The sequence below is a fragment of the Schistocerca serialis genome, chromosome 1 (assembly GCF_023864345.2).
Source record: "Schistocerca serialis cubense isolate TAMUIC-IGC-003099 chromosome 1, iqSchSeri2.2, whole genome shotgun sequence".
Classification (NCBI taxonomy): Eukaryota; Metazoa; Arthropoda; class Insecta; order Orthoptera; family Acrididae; genus Schistocerca; species Schistocerca serialis.
The window spans coordinates 470,431,214-470,450,526 of NC_064638.1; the positions used below are offsets into that span (position 1 = coordinate 470,431,214).

Here is a 19,313-nt window from a genome sequence, read left to right on the forward strand (position 1 = left end):
CAACAAAGGAGGTGGCTTACAAAACACTCGTTCGACCTATACTTGAGTATTGCTCATCAGTGTGGGATCCGTACCAGGTTAGGTTGACAGAGGAGGTAGAGAAGATCCAAAGAAGAGCGGCGCGTTTCGTCACAGGGTTATTTGGTAAGCGCGATAGCGTTACGGAGATGTTTAGCAAACTCAAGTGGCAGACTCTGCAAGAGAGGCGCTCTGCATCGCGGTGTAGCTTGCTGTCCAGGTTTCGAGAGGGTGCGTTTCTGGATGAGGTATCGAATATATTGCTTCCCCCTATTTATACCTCCCGAGGAGATCACTAATGTAAAATTAGAGAGATTCGAGCGCGCACGGAGGCTTTCTGGCAGTCGTTCTTCCCGCGAACCACACGCGACTGGAACAGGAAAGGGAGGTATTGACAGTGGCACGTAAAGTGCCCTCCGCCACACACCGTTGGGTGGCCTGCGGAGTGTATATGTAGATGTAGATGTAGAACGTAGCTGTGCCGTGCGGGTACATCGTGCCGCGATTTGGTATCGATAGATCCCTGTGTCTGCTAGCATTACTGGCGCTGGCAGAGTCTGACAGATTTTCCGCCGCCAGAGCGAATCGCAGTGACGCGGGGACGGCTGTCTTCTCTCACTGACCGGGCGTCTAGGGGTTTGTGTGGCGACGGCGGGTAGTTAGCGTTATGACATTGTGGTCGATAAGATACTTGGATCGCTTCTGCGTTCGGAATATTAGTTCGAGCGGATTACGTGATCTCCTGTGTCGGGCGGATCAGTGGAGATCGTACGGTGTAGAAGTTATTTCCGTGTGTAACTTGGGCTCTTACTTATACTAGAATTTGGATTATTACAAAGAAACCTTCTCCAGTGTGGTGCCGAGTTGCTTTTCTGTCAGCCAGTTCCAAAGAACTGAACACGGGGTCGACTGGAGGATATGCTCAACCTATTGCAGCCATTGATTGGGCGGTTGTTGGCTTATGTTCCTACTTCTTGGGAATTGTGCTAAGCGTTTAATTAAAGTTCCAACCCTTGCAGCTGACGTATGGAAAGGTTGTTCTCTTACATGCCATCTTATTTATCCGTCGGCGTCTATAAAGCTGGTTTTGTGAATTTTGCAAGTGATCTCACGAAAGTCGTTTTAATGCCCATTTTTTATTATTAAACTGACGGTGTAGTTGACTCCTGCCTGGATTTGGCCTCGCTAACTGCCTTTATCTGAATTAAGCAGTAGATGATTTCAGCGCACGACCCGCTGTTTACAGATTTTCTCCAGTGTCTGTCATATTGTAACTTCTTCTAAACTTATTAACTAGTAATTTATATGTTACAGGAGAGCCTGAGTACACATTAGGTTTATACTGTGAGTTCTGCTAAAAGGGTCTTGAGTAGATGAAGTGTTTGTCCTAAAGTGGTTGCTCTGTCTCTTTACCGTGCTAAAACGATAGCGTAAAAGATTAAGAATTGATTTCAGCCTGCACGGCACCTTGTCAGCACGACCAACTCACTGTTTTTTATGTAAACTTGTCATCAGCCTATTTACTTCGATTGCTTGCTTGCTTCAATTTTTGTAATGTTTTGTTAAACGCTACATTGTTGATCTTCTTAAACATCTGTGTTACGCTTGGATTTAATGCCAAGATTTCAGAAAGTTTTCTTAAGATACTTTCCTTAAACTGTTTTCTTAAATATTGTCTTAGATGTTTGGTAAAAGTCTCTCATGTTTCCAAAAGAAAAAAGTCATTGGTAAATTAAATTCTGGCGGTAGATGCTGTTAGTTTTTATATATTTTCGATGTGGCAATAAAGTGATTTATTTTTCTTAAAAATTTGTTAGTAAAATTATGTCCCCGTGTCCTACCAGTCAGCACCAACTCACTACAGCATTTAAGTGACTAGTCCAGGATATTTTTAATTTGCTTTGGCCAACTTGTAGTGTTCATACTTACACCTCTGATATAAAAGCTAAAATGATACAGCATTTAATTAGACACAGTTTCGTCTGTATGACAAATGGTGATTGAAAGTATGATACTGAGTTTTTGAAAACTTTTAACACGACCTATCAATAGGAAAAATAGTTACATTTGAACTGCTGTAATGGGAATTCTCTCATTTTCAGCAACTTTCATAAGCCACTATGTTTCTTCCTTCTTTACAACCACATAATTTACCAGTATCACATGAACGTCTAAAACGTAAGGTGTGCTCAACTCTAATTGTTTTTCAACTAATTCTTACAAACGGAAATAATAAAGTTTAGTGAAAGTCCGAACAATTGAAAAGATCACGTTTTAAGTAGAGGCATTTCGATATTTTTATTTCTGACATAAATCGTGGAAGTTTAGTGTATTTGTTGCCCGTACGCTTGACTTTGGAAATATCTTTTGTTTAATGTTTTAATATTTTATACACCTTCGGTAACGGCAGTTGTGTACATCTAAATAATAAGCAACGAGTTGCTTAAAAGAAATTTTGTTTCTTTAACCGGCTTCAGGCAATTTCCTTCTTCAAAAGATTACAATTAGTACACTATATGCTAGTGTCAGGAATGATGAATGCACTTGTTGTTTGACTTCTTTGTACCATTTTTGTATAGGCACCATGAACCACATGACCACAGCAATAAGCTGCGTGCTTCTTATTGTTGGTACTCGCAAATAATGCGATAGTTATAACCTTCTGAAGTAGGGCACTAAGTGCCTGAAACCGGTTAAGGAAATAAAATTTCTTTTATGCAACTGATTATGAGTTGGGTTGTTTTGAAAATCAGCCTTATGCAAGTGATTATTTCGACATATAATATACTTTGTATTGTGATTGCTGTTCGACATGGAACAACAATCGCAGGAACTAGTGGTTACGATAGGAACGAAGTGTGTGACAATGAGGCATTAAGCATCAATATTTCCGCTATGCAAATTGTGTCCCTGGCGTATGCATATACAAGGGGGACGACTTTCCAAAATTTGTGTGCGTGCATATCAATGTTGCAATGTATTATATATTTTCTGGGGATTCTCGATATTTTTTAAAATGATTAACTTTCATTTATAATCTTTTGCGAATACTGCCTGTGTCATAAATATCTGTGCTGTGGTAAAGTAAAATATACCAGTACTATAAGCGTACATTGAGACTGCTCTAACTCAGTTGGTAACACAGCTGACTTGAAAGGAACATAAATGAATTGGATTCTTTTGAAAATCAGTCATATGCAAACACAATTTGTTTGTTTTTGTATTTACCTAGACATGTTTCGACACCTATGTGTCATTTTCTGTGGGTAAATTTTTTTTATTTTTCTAAAGTGCAATATGAAATTTATAATAATTTAACTGTTGTGGGCTTAAGAATTATATTATGTGCAGTTTGCTATGTATTGTTTAGACACATAGGAAATTGAACATCATATTGTAATTCTTAAGCCTACAACAGTTAAATTACTATAAATTTCATATTGTACTTTACAGAAATAAAAATTTAACCCACAGAAGATGACACATACGTGTCGAAACATTTCTGAATAAACACAAAAATAAACAAATTGTGTTTGCATAAGGCTGATTTTCAAAACAACATAATTTTAAATCGCAAACACGGAAGAACATCAAGAGGAGCTTATAACACTACTGGCGTTGCGAGCTACCTGTCTGCTAATAACCGAACTTCCAGTCCTGTCATAGGAAAGCTAAGTATAACACTACCGCTAAAAGTATAATGCCAAATATGACTTTAAAATGCAGCAGGAGTTACCCTCCGGGAGAATTTTTCTGTTTGACCATGCTTTAAACTATTGGATAGAGGGTATCGAACGTGAACTTCGTGTTGTGGTAATTAGTATAAAGCAGAAAGACTAGAATTTAGAAAATAATGAAAGTAGTGAAAAATTTACGTAAATGAAACAAAAAATGGTCGCCATCCTAATTAGGCATAATAATGTGCAAACATTATTCTCAATGGATTTTTATATAGTCTTACAAATGGAACTTTCATAAATTCTTTCTTAGTGAAGTGGGATGAACACCTACAACAATCAGACGAACTACATAACGGGTAGCAGTAGTTATCAGTTGCATAAATTATCGCTCACAGAAATATAAATGAGAGTTTCCCCTTATTAATTACAGTCATCACCTCAACCTTTAACTAATTCAGCATAAAATTTTTCTCAAAGACAACACGAGACTAAGCGGTATCTGACAAGAGTTCAAATTTGATTAACACTCATATAGACATTTCAAATGCAACAATATGACACTGAAATAACACATTTCATATTCATTTCACAATGGTAATGTTTCAGATTCATGAGTCAAAACCCAGATTCAAATTAACTTTCTCCTGCTATTAAAGATTAAAGAGGGGGGCCCTTAAACTGTTCCTCCCTTACTCAACAACTATGCACACCTTACAGAAGCACTTTTCATTACAATAATACCGATTTCCAAACCCAATTGCAATTAATTATCTTGCAATGCTTTATAATAATTAGCCCTGACAATATGGTTAATTAACTTCACAATGATTTCAAGTTAGAATTAAATTTCAAATAGGATCAAAATTAATTGACTTATAACACGACTTGTGAAGCAAGTGATTTTGAACACAGTTATGTTCATTAGTACTAAAACTTTGACATTTTCAAAGTAAAAGCAGTTCATAGCAAATTAAAGCTTTTCATAAGTTTAATATTATATGCCTCTTTTATTATTTGTGCAGCAAGTTGTTTTAACTAAGAACATTTATGTTGTATAGCACTGAAACTGAGGCTTATTTAAATTAAGACAAATTATTAATTCTTCACAGACAGGATACTCGGTCTTTAGCGATTTTCTGTTTGGTATCATGAAAAGGACAATGTCTAAGGCCAAACACAAGTTTTGCAACAGTTGAATTATTATTGCAAAAACACACACAAGCACATTGGTTCATTCTGGTATACATATCTGTTTCCAGTGTAGTTGAAGCAGTGGCGCAATAGCGGTGGCCAGCACATGGCGGCTATCTGGTCCCTTCTCTGGCGGTTTAATGCTCTATTTCATTTCTTCTTAGCGGCGAGTTAATCATTTTTAGAGCAATTCCAAATACAAAAGCACCATTTTACAGCCGGAACCACATCCGAGGCCACTCCATCATAGATTTGGTTTCAGAACGCCTCACTTGGCACCTGCGGCGTTGAGTAAGCGACTGCATGCCACTGACTGCCTAACGTGCTCTCTCTCTTGCTGCCCAGATTGACCACCGCTTTTCTTGCGCCCCACGCCCCTTCCGTAGTGGAGGGGGTTCCCTACGCCTTTTAAGTTACATCACATAATTTCCCAAGTATGAACCAGTTACTTACATACAATTTTGTTTTAACAAACAGTCATATTTAATAAAGTTTCATTATTTAAGCACATTGTTAAGTTAAACAAATTATGTAAGTTCCAGATTCCATATAACAAAAATGAAATTTATATTGAATCTGGAACTTACAGACAGGCATTAGAAATTTGGTAACAAAGAAAGATTCTTTTCAACATGACAAGGCTTGGTAATAAATGTCAAAATAAGAATCATATAAACTAAGGTATATATAGACATCTTTTTAACTGTTGTCTCATATTGTTCATTTCTGTGGACATACAGCTTTAGATCTACAATATTGTGAACCCCTAGTGGTTTCTTTGTTTTTGGGTACACGAGATAATATGCATTGGCTTGCGGAGTTCCTTGCAGTTCAAAGGGACCATTATATATATATATATATATATATATATATATATATATATATATATATATATATATATATATATATATATTTGAATTTAGAAATTTCATGGTTAATTTCGCAGGATTTTTCATGAGTTTTTACTGAAACAGAATCACCAATTTTGAATTTAGCCATTTTGAGGCCCTTATCGTGCCATTTAGCTCTGGCGTCCGCTTGTATTAGTTATGTGCGAGGTATGAAGGTCTTGTGACATCCTGGACGCCTTTAATGTCCTAGAACTTGTTGACTCTAATTCATAGAAGCCCATACAAACTTCTTCGGCTTAAAGAATTTTATCAACATATCTGAATATACGGATTGTTGTTCCTTCACTCATATGTCCGAAGTCTCATATATAGTTAGAGAAAAATATAGTGCTTCCTTAATAGAGTTCACAATGTTTTGCTGCACATCACTGGATATTAACGAGAGAAACTCGCTTATATGAAGATTTCAAGGCAGTAGCATCGTATGCTTTAAGCAGCAACAGCTGATGAATATTTGATGATTCATGGGTGTGAGCACGAATTGCTGTTTCTTGCTGACTTTGAAATTGGAGTCTTATGTGCATTTTTCTTATCTCGTACTTTGTGTGTTGAGATGAAGGATGACGGATGGGTACCTCGTTAACACTCCTTCAGGCCACGATATAAGCTTCCACGACCTTCAAAACCTATGTGTCAATACAAAAAAAAATAACAATCCAGTTTACCTCAAAACAGTGCATCTGATATCTTGAACCACGCCGCTGTTTTGTTTCAAAAAATTGCTATTGAGGTAGTTTGTAGCAGTTGGCTTCCTTGTATCGCGATTATTCTTTATTCTTGCTCAATATTGGAAAGCAGGTATTTTAAAATATTTGTTGACGAGTGGAGTGGACGTATTGTAGCGTGTCACTTGTAAGGAAACATGAAAGCAAGCCGAAAAGACGGGATTCCAGTAACACCATAGTGCGACTGTTATTCTGGGGAGTGCCTTTGACTTGGCCAGAGGAAGGCAAGGAAAGGTGTTGGTTGCCCGTTTAAAACATCAGATATGTTTTAGAGGTCAGAAATTTTAGCTTCCGTCTCAGTGTTTTAATAGTTCATTACTTTTTGACAAAGGCAAGTGAGAAATATTTATTTTATTTTATGGGTGCGGCACACCCATAATATTATGCTTGTGGGTGCTCGAGCCCCGGCGCATCCACGTAGTCGGCGCGCTTGTGCAAGCTAACTGCCACGTGTGTGTTTGTGAGTGTAAAAGAGAGAGGGAGAGAGAGGTGGGGATGAAGGCACGGTGGTCAGAGGTAGGAGAAAAGAGAACGGAGAACGTGAGGGATGGTGCGCGCTCGTGATGCAGAAGGAAAGCCAATTTCGCACCCAGGTTGCGCGCAAATACCGCACAACAGATCTGGCGCATTCCGATTAATGGCACGAGGAATCCAATCAGCGGGCGCCGCAGCCATCCGCATTGTGCGACGAATGCACCCAATGCCTGCACGCCCGTTTCGCCCATCGCCGGCGCTCTTGTACGATCACCGCCAAAACGCACACAACGGCCTGCATCTCTCGGCACCGGAATGTCATCATAACTGGTAATTGTCATTGCTGGCAGCTTTTGTTCGCTTGTGCTGAGCCAGAAACCTTTGCGGTGGCTTTACTTGTCTCGGATAGGGCTTCAATAGCAGTCATTATCCCAGATATGGTAATGCAGCTTTTCTCTGCATCTTTCATGACAGCGGATAATTTTTATGTTGTGCAAATTGCTCATCACGAAGTTGTGAATGAGATGCAAGTTCAGCTCTAGTATACATACTGCATGAAAGCTTCCTGAGACGTGGCGGTCGTATTCTGCCCTTACAGCAAGACTGCCATCTTGACCACCAGTATTTATTTCATTTCTTTCATCCTTCGACATTTTGGCATCACTTCGTATTCAAAGGAACAACATCCTGTTGATACAAAGTTTAACCTCCAAATTAATCGTATTAAGGATAAGTGTGAAGCTCCAGTTTGATAGTGGCTTGAACTTAACGCTCAGGGCAACAAAAAGGACAATCGAACTGCAGAACTTCGTTTAGTTCTATAAGAACGAAGTCTTTCACGACGACATTGATATGTAAAACATTCTCGGTTTTCTTGCTGCGTCAGTTCGGGATAAAATCTCGAGCTTTCGACGATAGCCTCCATCGTCATAAACAACTGACTCTTCACTGTTATTTTTTTAATTTAATTTCTATTCCACCGCCCCCCCCCCCCTCCCCTCACCCCCGAGGGGGCCGGGCTTGCAGCAGCGTAACATGCCGCTCTGCAGCCTACAGATGTTAAAAACATAATGAGGAGATAATAAAACAATAAAAACAGGCAACAAAACGGCGACTGGTTAAAACTGGAACATAGCTAAAAGTTGCGAAATGAAAATAAAAAGAACAAAGGGTTGGTAATGCAGATTAAAACAGTAATTAGACAGGCACAATTAAAAAACACTGCGACAGTCTGGTTTCTGTTGGCAAGAGTTAAAATAACACACCTAGCGACAGTACGGTGTCTGGTCGGAACACTGAAAGGGGACGCACAACACTGAACACTCACTTAAAAGTGTGCACCATAGAGGTGATGGGGGGGGGGGGGGAGGCAGACCGATGAGGGGGAAAAAGGGGGGGGAGAGGAAAATAAAAAGGGGTGGAGACGATGGAGGGAGAGGACACATAAAAGAGGGGGGGGGGGGGCAGGGCGGACGCAGGAAGATGTGAGGAAGGCAGAGGAGAGTAAAGCAAAAGGATTTGGTGGAGAGAACGGAGTCAAAGAAAGGGTACACGGAGAAAAAACAGGATGGAAGAGGGGGCGAGAGGGAACTTAGGAAAAGGAGAGAGGGAGGGAGGGGGAGGTGAGGATTAGAGTGGATAGGAGGGATAAATGGAGAGAGGGCATCACCCGGGAGGGGGAGTTGAAGGAAAGGTGACTCTTCACTGATGCTGTGGTGGTCTTATATAGCCAGTGGACGGCTTTTGGTTGGGCTTGTGACTGGTCGGTGATTACTTACTACTGTCGCAGACGGTGTCAATGTCGGCGCTGGTGGCGCCACCGCTTCCGTGATAACGTAAATCCTGCAAGGAATGTCTCTACTGCTTCTCCGCATCGAGCGATCGTTTCCACGCACCGCTCAGATAATATCCGCTATCACTGTTAAAGTCTTTCTCTATCATTCTTATTTCAGAAGCTCCCTTAATACACTCCTGGAAATTGAAATAAGAACACCGTGAATTCATTGTCCCAGGAAGGGGAAACTTTATTGACACATTCCTGGGGTCAGATACATCACATGATCACACTGACAGAACCACAGGCACATAGACACAGGCAACAGAGCATGCACAATGTCGGCACTAGTACAGTGTATATCCACCTTTCGCAGCAATGCAGGCTGCTATTCTCCCATGGAGACGATCGTAGAGATGCTGGATGTAGTCCTGTGGAATGGCTTGCCATGCCATTTCCACCTGGCGCCTCAGATGGACCAGCGTTCGTGCTGGACGTGCAGACCGCGTGAGACGACGCTTCATCCAGTCCCAAACATGCTCAATGGGGGACAGATCCGGAGATCTTGCTGGCCAGGGTAGTTGACTTACACCTTCTAGAGCACGTTGGGTGGCACGGGATACATGCGGAGGTGCATTGTCCTGTTGGAACAGCAAGTTCCCTTGCCGGTCTAGGAATGGTAGAACGATGGGTTCGATGACGGTTTGGATGTACCGTGCACTATTCAGTGTCCCCTCGACGATCACCAGTGGTGTACGGCCAGTGTAGGAGATCGCTCCCCACACCATGATGCCGGGTGTTGGCCCTGTGTGCCTCGGTCGTATGCAGTCCTGATTGTGGCGCTCACCTGCACGGCGCCAAACACGCATACGACCATCATTGGCACCAAGGCAGAAGCGACTCTCATCGCTGAAGACGACACGTCTCCATTCGTCCCTCCATTCACGCCTGTCGCGACACCACTGGAGGCGGGCTGCACGATGTTGGGGCGCGAGCGGAAGACGGCCTAACGGTGTGCGGGACCGTATCCCAGCTTCATGGAGACGGTTGCGAATGGTCCTCGCCGATACCCCAGGAGCAACAGTGTCCCTAATTTGCTGGGAAGTGGCGGTGCGGTCCCCTACGGCACTGCGTAGGATCCTACGGTCTTGGCGTGCATCCGTGCGTCGCTGCGGTCCGGTCCCAGGTCGACGGGCACGTGCACCTTCCGCCGACCACTGGCGACAACATCGATGTACTGTGGAGACCTCACGCCCCACGTGTTGAGCAATTCGGCGGTACGTCCACCCGGCCTCCCGCATGCCCACTATACGCCCTCGCTCAAAGTCCGTCAACCGCACATACGGTTCACGTCCACGCTGTCGCGGCGTGCTACCAGTGTTAAAGACTGCGATGGAGCTCCGTATGCCACGGCAAACTGGCTGACACTGACGGCGGCGGTGCACAAATGGTGCGCAGCTAGCGCCATTCGACGGCCAACACCGCGGTTCCTGGTGTGTCCGCTGTGCCGTGCGTGTGATCATTGCTTGTACAGCCCTCTCGCAGTGTCCGGAGCAAGTATGGTGGGTCTGACACACCGGTGTCAATGTGTTCTTTTTTCCATTTCCAGGAGTGTAGAATCCCAGTGTGTGGAGACATGGGACAAAATTTTTGTTTCATCAACCAGTATTTTATGTTTGTTGGTGAGGCTGTGCTTCGCAATCATCGATTTCTCCAGTTCTCTATTTTTAATGTGCCTTTGGTGTCCTGCTCAGCGGTCGGCAACAGTACCAATGGTTGACCAATACAATTGCTTTCACACTCACTCGGGGTTACAAGTTCCAAGGACCCTGAGTCCGAGACTGTCCTTAACTGGGCGCATCACCTCCTTAATTTTCTTAGGAGGACGAAAAATGGGTCTTGTACCCCGTCTACCCAGGACTCTTACTATTTTACTGGAATAGCGCCACAAAAAGGAAGAACAGCAATAGCTTTTCTTGGAGAACGCTGCCTTTATATCGCATGCACCATAGCCATTCTTTCGGAACACGTACTTCAGATGGTTAATATCGGACTCCAAGTGGTCCTCGTCAGAAACAGCCTTTGCTCTGTATACAAACCTATTCAAAACGGCTCTCTTCTGGACATGATGATGGAAACTATGTGCCCTAAGACATAAATTGATATGTATCGGCTTGCGGTACACAGAGTGGCCGAGACGCCGTCCGCCTATCGTTGTACTAAAACGTCTAAGAATGGCAACCTTCCTTCCTTCTCCATCTCGACAGTGAACTGGATATTCGGATTTATGCTGTTCACGTGTTCTATGAATTGTTCGAGAGATTCTGCACCGTGTGGCCAGACCATAAATGTATCGTCAACATAACGATAATGGCAGTCAGTTGCTCCTGGAGGCAAGAAAACCGAGAATGTTAACTCGTTTAGTTCTGTTGCGTCCTCGAGGCGGTGTAGCGTGGCCTACACCACACATCGAAAGCGCTGCGGACCCAACATGATCCATGACTATACTACAGTCGTCTACTATTCAACGGTATGTGTGTCCAAGCTGCAAACGTCTTCTTTCCATATTTTCTCAACAAGATTGAGGTGAAGAAGTCTGGGGAGTCACAACAGCGTAAGGCGCCTTCACATTATTCCCACAAAATTTGGGTCTTTGTCTACCTCAACGTGCAGGTCGCCTGTGGAGTTGATGGGCAAATTTCTACAGTTCATCAGGTTCCTGTATCCTTCGTCAGAGACGTCGGCAGGCTATCAGGGCCCATTTTCATACCAAGTAAACACGTTCCACATGAAAATAGCTTTATGACTGCCATTTCTTTCGGTTGGGAAACAGGAAGCATGGTCCCCACGTAGTTTTTGATGCAAACATGCCCTATCATCAACGACAGTGGTGTTCAGCTACTTAGCTGCTTCTATAGATATAAATAATTCGCAAGACATCGAATAATTCCGCCTAAGTGTACTTCGCTACAGTGTCAGCGGTTTCCTAACGATGCTATTTGCATACTGAGTCAGTGAAAAATGTCTTTCTGCCTCTGTGCGCCCACTAATGTCTCATATCTAAGTCTCACAACCCTACGTAATGTTTACGATGGGGCTTTCAGATTTTTCTCATTCTCCCTTAGACAGATGCGGCCGTCCACAGATCCCTCTCTTGCGCCAACCTCGTCAGCACCGAGCAGCACTTGCGCCTTAAGCCTTCAATTATTTGTTTATTGTATTCCAATCTCTGTCTTTTCCTACACTGTTCATCCTCTCTAGCTCCCTATTGTATCGTGGAAATTATTCCTTCATGTTTAACACACTGTGTATCATCCTCTTTCTTCTCCATGTCATTGTTTCCGTATGTTCCTTCCGTCGCGGATGCTGAGGGGAATCCCCTCATTCATTTCAGTCCTCCTATTTCTCATAATTATTTTGCAGCACCACATCTCAAAGGATTCAGTTCTCTGCTTTTCTGGTTTACCCACAGTCCATTACTGACTATGCTGTCATCCAAGCGCACATCCTCGGAAATTTCTCCCTCAAATGAAGTCCAAAACTTGATACTATTAACTTCTTTTGCCCGCGAATACCCTCTTCGCCTTTGCTTTCTGCTTTTTAAGTACTCACTGTTTCGCCCCTCATATATTAGTTCCAAGGTAGCAAAATTATTTAACTTGATCTACTTCGTTTTCACCAATTCTGATGTTAAGCTTTTTCGCTACACCTCCTTACTTCGTCTTTCTCCGATTAACTGTCAATCCTTGTAGCTCTTCCTCATTTTTAACTAAGACTAGCAACGTCGTCCGTGAATCTTGTCATTGATATCTTTTCATCCTTAATTTTAATCCAACTCTTGAACCTTGCTTTTATTTCCTTCTCCGCTCCTTCAGTATCTATATTGAGCGGCAGGGGAAAAAGCTACATCTATGTGTTAAACCTGTGTCGGGTTCCCGCTCATTTCGAATCGGTCGCTGGTTCCACAGTCTGAAGAGAACTGCTTAAAACGCGACTTCTACTGACAAGTAACGGTAGACGCAGGTTGCACATAGAATTCAGAAAAAGGAAACAGACAAGGTGTATAGCAATAGTCCAAAAACCATTGATGAGCAGAAAACAGTCACTGAGGAGGACATCTACAGCATAGATGTTCCAACACTTCAGTGGGCCATGCTGAATTTCGATCTTCGTTTACGCCAGTTCATCGCCGATGATGGCAGGCATATTAAACATGTCATAAACCAAATCCGAATATCTGTAGTGTAGTTTAGATGTTGAATAAAGTGCATGCACGCCGTAGTATGTAACTAATTTACGTTTTTTCTTCATATAGTTCAATAATTGTCACCCTATATAAGTACTTGGATAACTTGTTTCGCTGGAATGTTCAGAATCGTCGCGTGTCCATATACAGGGCTATTACAAATGATTGAAGGGATTTCATAAATTCACTGTAGCTCCATTCATTGACATATGATCACGACACACTACAGATACGTAGAAAAACTCATAAAGTTTTGTTCGGCTGAAGCCGCACTTCAGGTTTCTGCTCGAGAGCGCAGTGAGACAAAATGGTGACAGGAGCCGAGAAAGCGTATGTCTTGCTTGAAATGCACTCACATCAGTCAGTCATAACAGTGCAACGACACTTCAGGACGAAGTTCAACAAAGATCCACCAACTGCTAACTCCATTCGGCGATGGTATGCGCAGTTTAAAGCTTCTGGATGCCTCTGTAAGGGGAAATCAACGGGTCGGCCTGCACTGAGCGAAGAAACGGTTGAACGCGTGCGGGCAAGTTTCACGCGTAGCCCGCGGAAGTCGACGAATAAAGCAAGCAGGGAGCTAAACATACCACAGCCGACTGTTTGGAAAATCTTACGGAAAAGGCTAAAGCAGAAGCCTTACCGTTTACAATTGCTACAAGCCCTGACACCCGATGACAAAGTCAAACGCTTTGAATTTTCGGCGCGGTTGCAACAGCTCATGGAAGAGGATGCGTTCAATGAAAAACTTGTTTTCAGTGATGAAGCAACATTTTTTTATTAATGGTGAAGTGAACAGACACAATGTGCGAATCTGGGCGGTAGAGAATTCTCATGAATTCCTGCAGCAAATTCGCAATTCACCAAAAGTTAACGTGCTTTGTGCAATCTCACGGTTTAAAGTTTACGGCTCCTTTTTCTTCTGCGAAAAAAACGTTACAGGACACTTGTATCTGGACATGCTGGAAAACTGGCTCATGCCACAACTGGAGACCGACAGCGCCGACTTCATCTTTCAACAGGACGGTGCTCCACCGCACTTCCATCATGATGTTCGGCATTTCTTAAACAGGAGATTGGAAAACGGATGGATCGGTCGTGGTGGAGATCATGATCAGCAATTCATGTCATGGCCTCCACACTCTCCCGACTTAACCCCATGCGATTTCTTTCTGTGGGGTTATGTGAAATATTCAGTGTTTAAACCTCCTCTACCAACAAACGTGCGCCGAGTGTGGGAGGAACTTGATTATCGGCTTGATGTCTGCCGAATCACTAAAGGGGCACATATCGAACATTTATGAATGCCTAAAAAAACTTTTTGAGTTTTTGTATGTGTGTGCAAAGCATTGTGAAAATATCTCAAATAATAAAGTTATTGTAGTGCTGTGAAATCGCTTCAATTATTTGTAATAACCCTGTACTTAGCAGGTGTTTTACTGTATGGAACTGGGGTTTATAAACCATAAAAGCACTCCGTCTTCAGACCACAAGTGGCCCAACAGAATCATCCGACCGTCGTGTCATCCTCATTGAGGATGCGGATAGCAGCGGCCTGTGGTCAGCACACCGCTCTCCCGGTCGTGTATAAACCAGAGATAGTAATTAACCCATACTGAAAAACTTGCACTTTTTATGACAGTCTGGATGTCCTATCTTCTTCAGTAATATACGTGGAACTTCTCGAAATGAGTGGATAAATTATTATCAATTACTAAGCTACTCTCATGTAAAATTGCAGATCTCAAGGGACAGGGGAAGTGAAATACTTTTGACTCCGTGGTAAGATATTGGTCATTCGATTATTAATACGCGAATCTGAATAATTGCAAATAGATAGATTGTTCCTTCGTATCTGTTAATTCATATCATACCTAACAAACAAGCAGCGTCGTTCTCGTGGACAAATTAACTAAAGTGATAACAACGTGTAACTGCGAAAGAACTGTAGTGGAAAATAAGACATATTCAGCCGAATTCTATTACTCTTTCGGATAATTGTAATATTCATTCCCACACGATGTAAACTCATTATCAAAAACTCCAAGAGAGGAAAGGCGTGTTGAGATGGGCTAAATTAAATGCGGGGGTGAACCTTTCATTACACATTTACACATTAAAAAATGTTTTGCTTCTCCTCGGTTCCGAGAGTTCCGGAACCAGTACAGAAAATTGGATTAGAGATCAACATAAACATCATTTCCGACCTTTTTATTGCTCAAGAAAATCACACAATGCATGTTGTACCAACACACAGTGAGATCTTCAGAGGGGGTGGTCCAGATTGCTGTACACACCGGTACCTGCAATACCCAGTAGCACGTCCTCTTGCATTGACGCATGCTTTTATTCGTCGTGGCATATTATTCACAAGTTCATCATGGCACTGTTGGTCCAGATTGCCCCACTTCTCATCAGCGATTCGGCGTGCATCCCTCGGAGTGGTTGGTGGGTCACGTCCACAAACAGTCTGTCCCAGGCATGTTATAGGGTTCATGTTTGGAGAACATGCTGGCCACTCTATTCGAGCGATGTCGTTATCCTGAAGGACGTCATTCACAAGATGTGCACGATAGGGGCGCGAATTTTCGTCCATGATGACGAATGCCTCGCCAATATGCTCCCGATATGGTTGCACTATAGGTCGGATGATAGCATTCACTTATCGTACAGCCGTTACGGCGCCTTCCATTACCTCCAGCGGCGTACGTCAGCCCCACATAATGCCATCCCAAAACAGCAGGGAACCTCCACCTTGCTGCACTCGCTGTACAGTGTGTCTAAGGCGTTCAGCCTAACCAGGTTGTCTTCGAAGATGTCTCCGACGATTGTCTGGTTGAAGGCATATGCGACACTCATCGGTGAAGAAAACGAAATGCCAATCCGGAGCGGTCCATTCGGCTTTTGTTGGGCCCATCTGTACCGTGCTACATGGTGTCGTGTTTGCAAAGATGGACCTCGCCATGGACGTCGGGAGTGAAGTTGCGCATCATGAAGCCTATCGCACACAGTTTGAGTCGTAACACGACGTTCTGTGACTGCGCGAAAAGCATTATTCAACATGGTGGCGTTGCTGTCAGGGCCCTCCGAGCCATAATCCGTAGGTAGCGGTTATCCGTTGCAGTAGTAGCCTCTGGGCGGCCTGAGCGAGGCATTTCATCAACAGTTCCTGTCTCTCTGTATCTCCTCCATGTCCGAAAAACATCGCTTTGTTTCACTCCGAGGCGCCTGGACACTTCCCTTGTTGAGAGCTCGTCCTGGCACAAAGTAACAATGCGGACAGCGATCGAACCGAGGTATTCACTGTCTAGGCATGGTTGAACTACAAAGAACACGAGCTGTGGACCTCTTTCCTGGTGGAATGAGTGGAACTGATGGGCTGTCGGACCACCTCCGCCTAATAGGCGCTGTTCATACATTGTTGTTTACATCTTTCGGCGAATTTAGTGACATCTCTAAACAGTCAAAGGTACTGTGTCTGTGATACAATATCCATAGTCAACTTCTATCTTCAAGGGTTCTAGGAACCGGGTTAATGGAAAACATTTTTGATGTGCGAATTTTGAAGTGCGCGAGCTACAACAACCTGGAGACAAGCTTTATTAAGAATTTATTTTTTGCCCTGTTAACTACAATTGAAATCAGTTGCAAAATAGTTCTCAGACGCAAGCTTATTTAAAAGTAATATCATGTAACATTTAACAGTTTTGATCTCCATACCTCAAAAAATTATAAATGTGTAGTTGAATGCCGGTACCGACCGGTCGCCGTGTCATCTTCTGTCCATAGGCGTCACCGGATGCGGATATGGAAAATCAAATGGCTCAGATGGTTCTCAGTATGGGACTCAACATCTGAGGTCATTAAGTCCCCGTAACTTAGAACTACTTAAACCTGACTGACCTAAGGACATCACACACATCCATGCCCGAGGCAGGATTCGAACCTGCGACGGTAGCAGCCGCGTGGTTCCGGACTGAAGCGCCTAGAACCGCTCGCCGACCGCGGCCGGTCTGCGGATATGGAGGGGCTTGTGGTCAGCACACCGCTATCCCGGTAGTATGTCAGTTTCCGAGACCGGAGCCGCTACTTCTCCATCAAATAGCTCCTCAGTTTGCCTCACAAGGGCTGAGTGGACCCCGCTTGCCAACAGCGCTCGGCAGACCGGATGGTCACCCATCCAAGTGGTATCCCAGCCCAACAGCACTTAACTTCGGTGATCTGACGAGAACCGGTATTACCACTGTGGCAAGACCGTTGGAGTTATACAGCTGATAGTTGTCCACATTCGAAACTGCGAATACATTTCGTTCTATAATACTTGCTAGAGGTGTGATAAAACAAGCACATATTTTATATTTCTGAATAAAAGTCTTTTTTGGTATGGATCTTATTTTATTATTTCCTAATACCTTACCTCTCCCAGCTCCTCTTTAGTTACACTATTTTAATGGTCCTCGGCAAATTTCTGCTTTCCGCTTTTTTTTGCGTATTCATACTGCTTCATCGGACTCAATATTGTATTTCTGTCGTATATATACAAAGTTATGATTTTCACTATAAGGAACTTGCCCCTATTATCGCTAAATTGCTATTCTTTAAACGACAGGCCCTCGCCCTCGTCTGTCCACTCGTTACGTTACTGAGTCCCCACAACAATCCTTTGCACTTGCCTCTTCCTCATTAAAAATATTCTGCGCGGATAAAACTTTTCCTGTCGGGCCGGAGAGTATTCTTTACATTTAAATTGCATGCAATTTAAATTATTTAAAACATTACAACAAATATATAGGACACATTAAATTTCATTCACAAATAAGTACAAAACAAAAAAGGAGTCAAAAATGTACAACATATATACACTCACCATTACTTTTGTAATGAATCACTGAAAATGCAATGTATTGTTTTATGTCGGAGAAGATATCCAGTAAAAGGCAGCTTATTTATCGTTAAGAATTCCGTGTTGTCCAGGAAGAGAACCTCTGGCATCGAAGCCTCACGAGGAGCCAGCAAGAGCCGTGAATTGAAGTAAACAAGTACGAAAGATTCATAAAACGTGAACACAAATTATTTCCCAACTTCGGGACAGTGAAACTGGACGCTGGTGCCCTCACTAAATATCCTGTGGGTACCTGTAGTCAAAGAGGCGGCTGCACTTACTCCTCTGCAGTCTAGCCATAGTTTCTATTTCTGTTTGTATGAACAGAAACTATGCTCACTTGCTTGTATTTCGAAGATAACATCTAACATTTTATGCATCAAGGTAACGGTTTCGAAAGGGCCTATACCGCTTCTATAAAGGCGACTGGTTATGTTATACAGGTATTTTAACACGGCAACAATTACTCCCTTGGAAACATTGTTTTTTTTCTATTATATTGATTTAAAATGATTTTGTTAGTACTCTGTGGTTCAAAACGTGGCACTATCAATTACCTCCTCTCTCCGTAACATTGTCAATAGTACGGTCCTGAAAAATGTGACAGAAAATATACTGCGTAATATTCTATTACAAACGAGACTATCATATTTCATAGAAGACAAAGGTTTTCTGAAAGTGAAAGTGAGGTGGCGGCGGTAAGATTTCAACAGTTAACCCAGAGAAGAGAGTAAATAAGCAGGCGTACACAGGAACTGTTGATTCAGATAAAACAAGACAGAGTATTTACTGTAGAAAAACACATCGGACGCCGGCAAGAAAACAAAGTTCTGTAATAGAAATAAAAATTCATAGGCAAAAGAGTTCAGCGTAACAACGGCACAAGACGAAGGTAGATATTTGTTTTGTTTTAAAAGGAAAGAAACTTTCAAGTTATGCACGGCAGGATGCCCACCAGAATGCGTACGAGAATAAGCAATGATCTTTCACAAGCTTTTTTTCTCAGAGAAGAAAAAAATCACTTTACAAATATCAACTTGAGTTGCAAAACAGCCCTTCTGAGGACCTTCATATTTTTTCTTCTCGTAGATATTCGGAGGAAATCTCGAGTAATGCTATGATCTTGATATTCGCAGGGATTTTACTGCTTTTCCGAATTACCTTATATGTAGCCACGAAGGAAGCATCGCGGTGAAGTTCTCTCGACAGCATGTGTTTCAGAGATACAGTACATTCTGAAACGTACAAGGACCAAGGACGCCGAAGGCATTACACCACCGTCTTTTCCAGAGAAGATTTGTGGCACACGGCTTTAATGATTTAGGTACCAAAATCTTGATGACCATTCAGGGATTTCAGATCCACTCCTTCAGAATACGAGGGTTATTCGGAAAGTAATGAACGATCGGTCG

General features: G+C 42.7%; 1 pseudogene; it reads right to left on the reverse strand.

Annotated features, from left to right (window-relative positions):
* Nucleotides 1-17,163: 17,163 nt before the first annotated feature.
* LOC126426482 (5S ribosomal RNA) lies at nucleotides 17,164-17,281 on the reverse strand (annotated as a pseudogene).
* Between the last annotated feature and the right edge of the window lie 2,032 nt (nucleotides 17,282-19,313).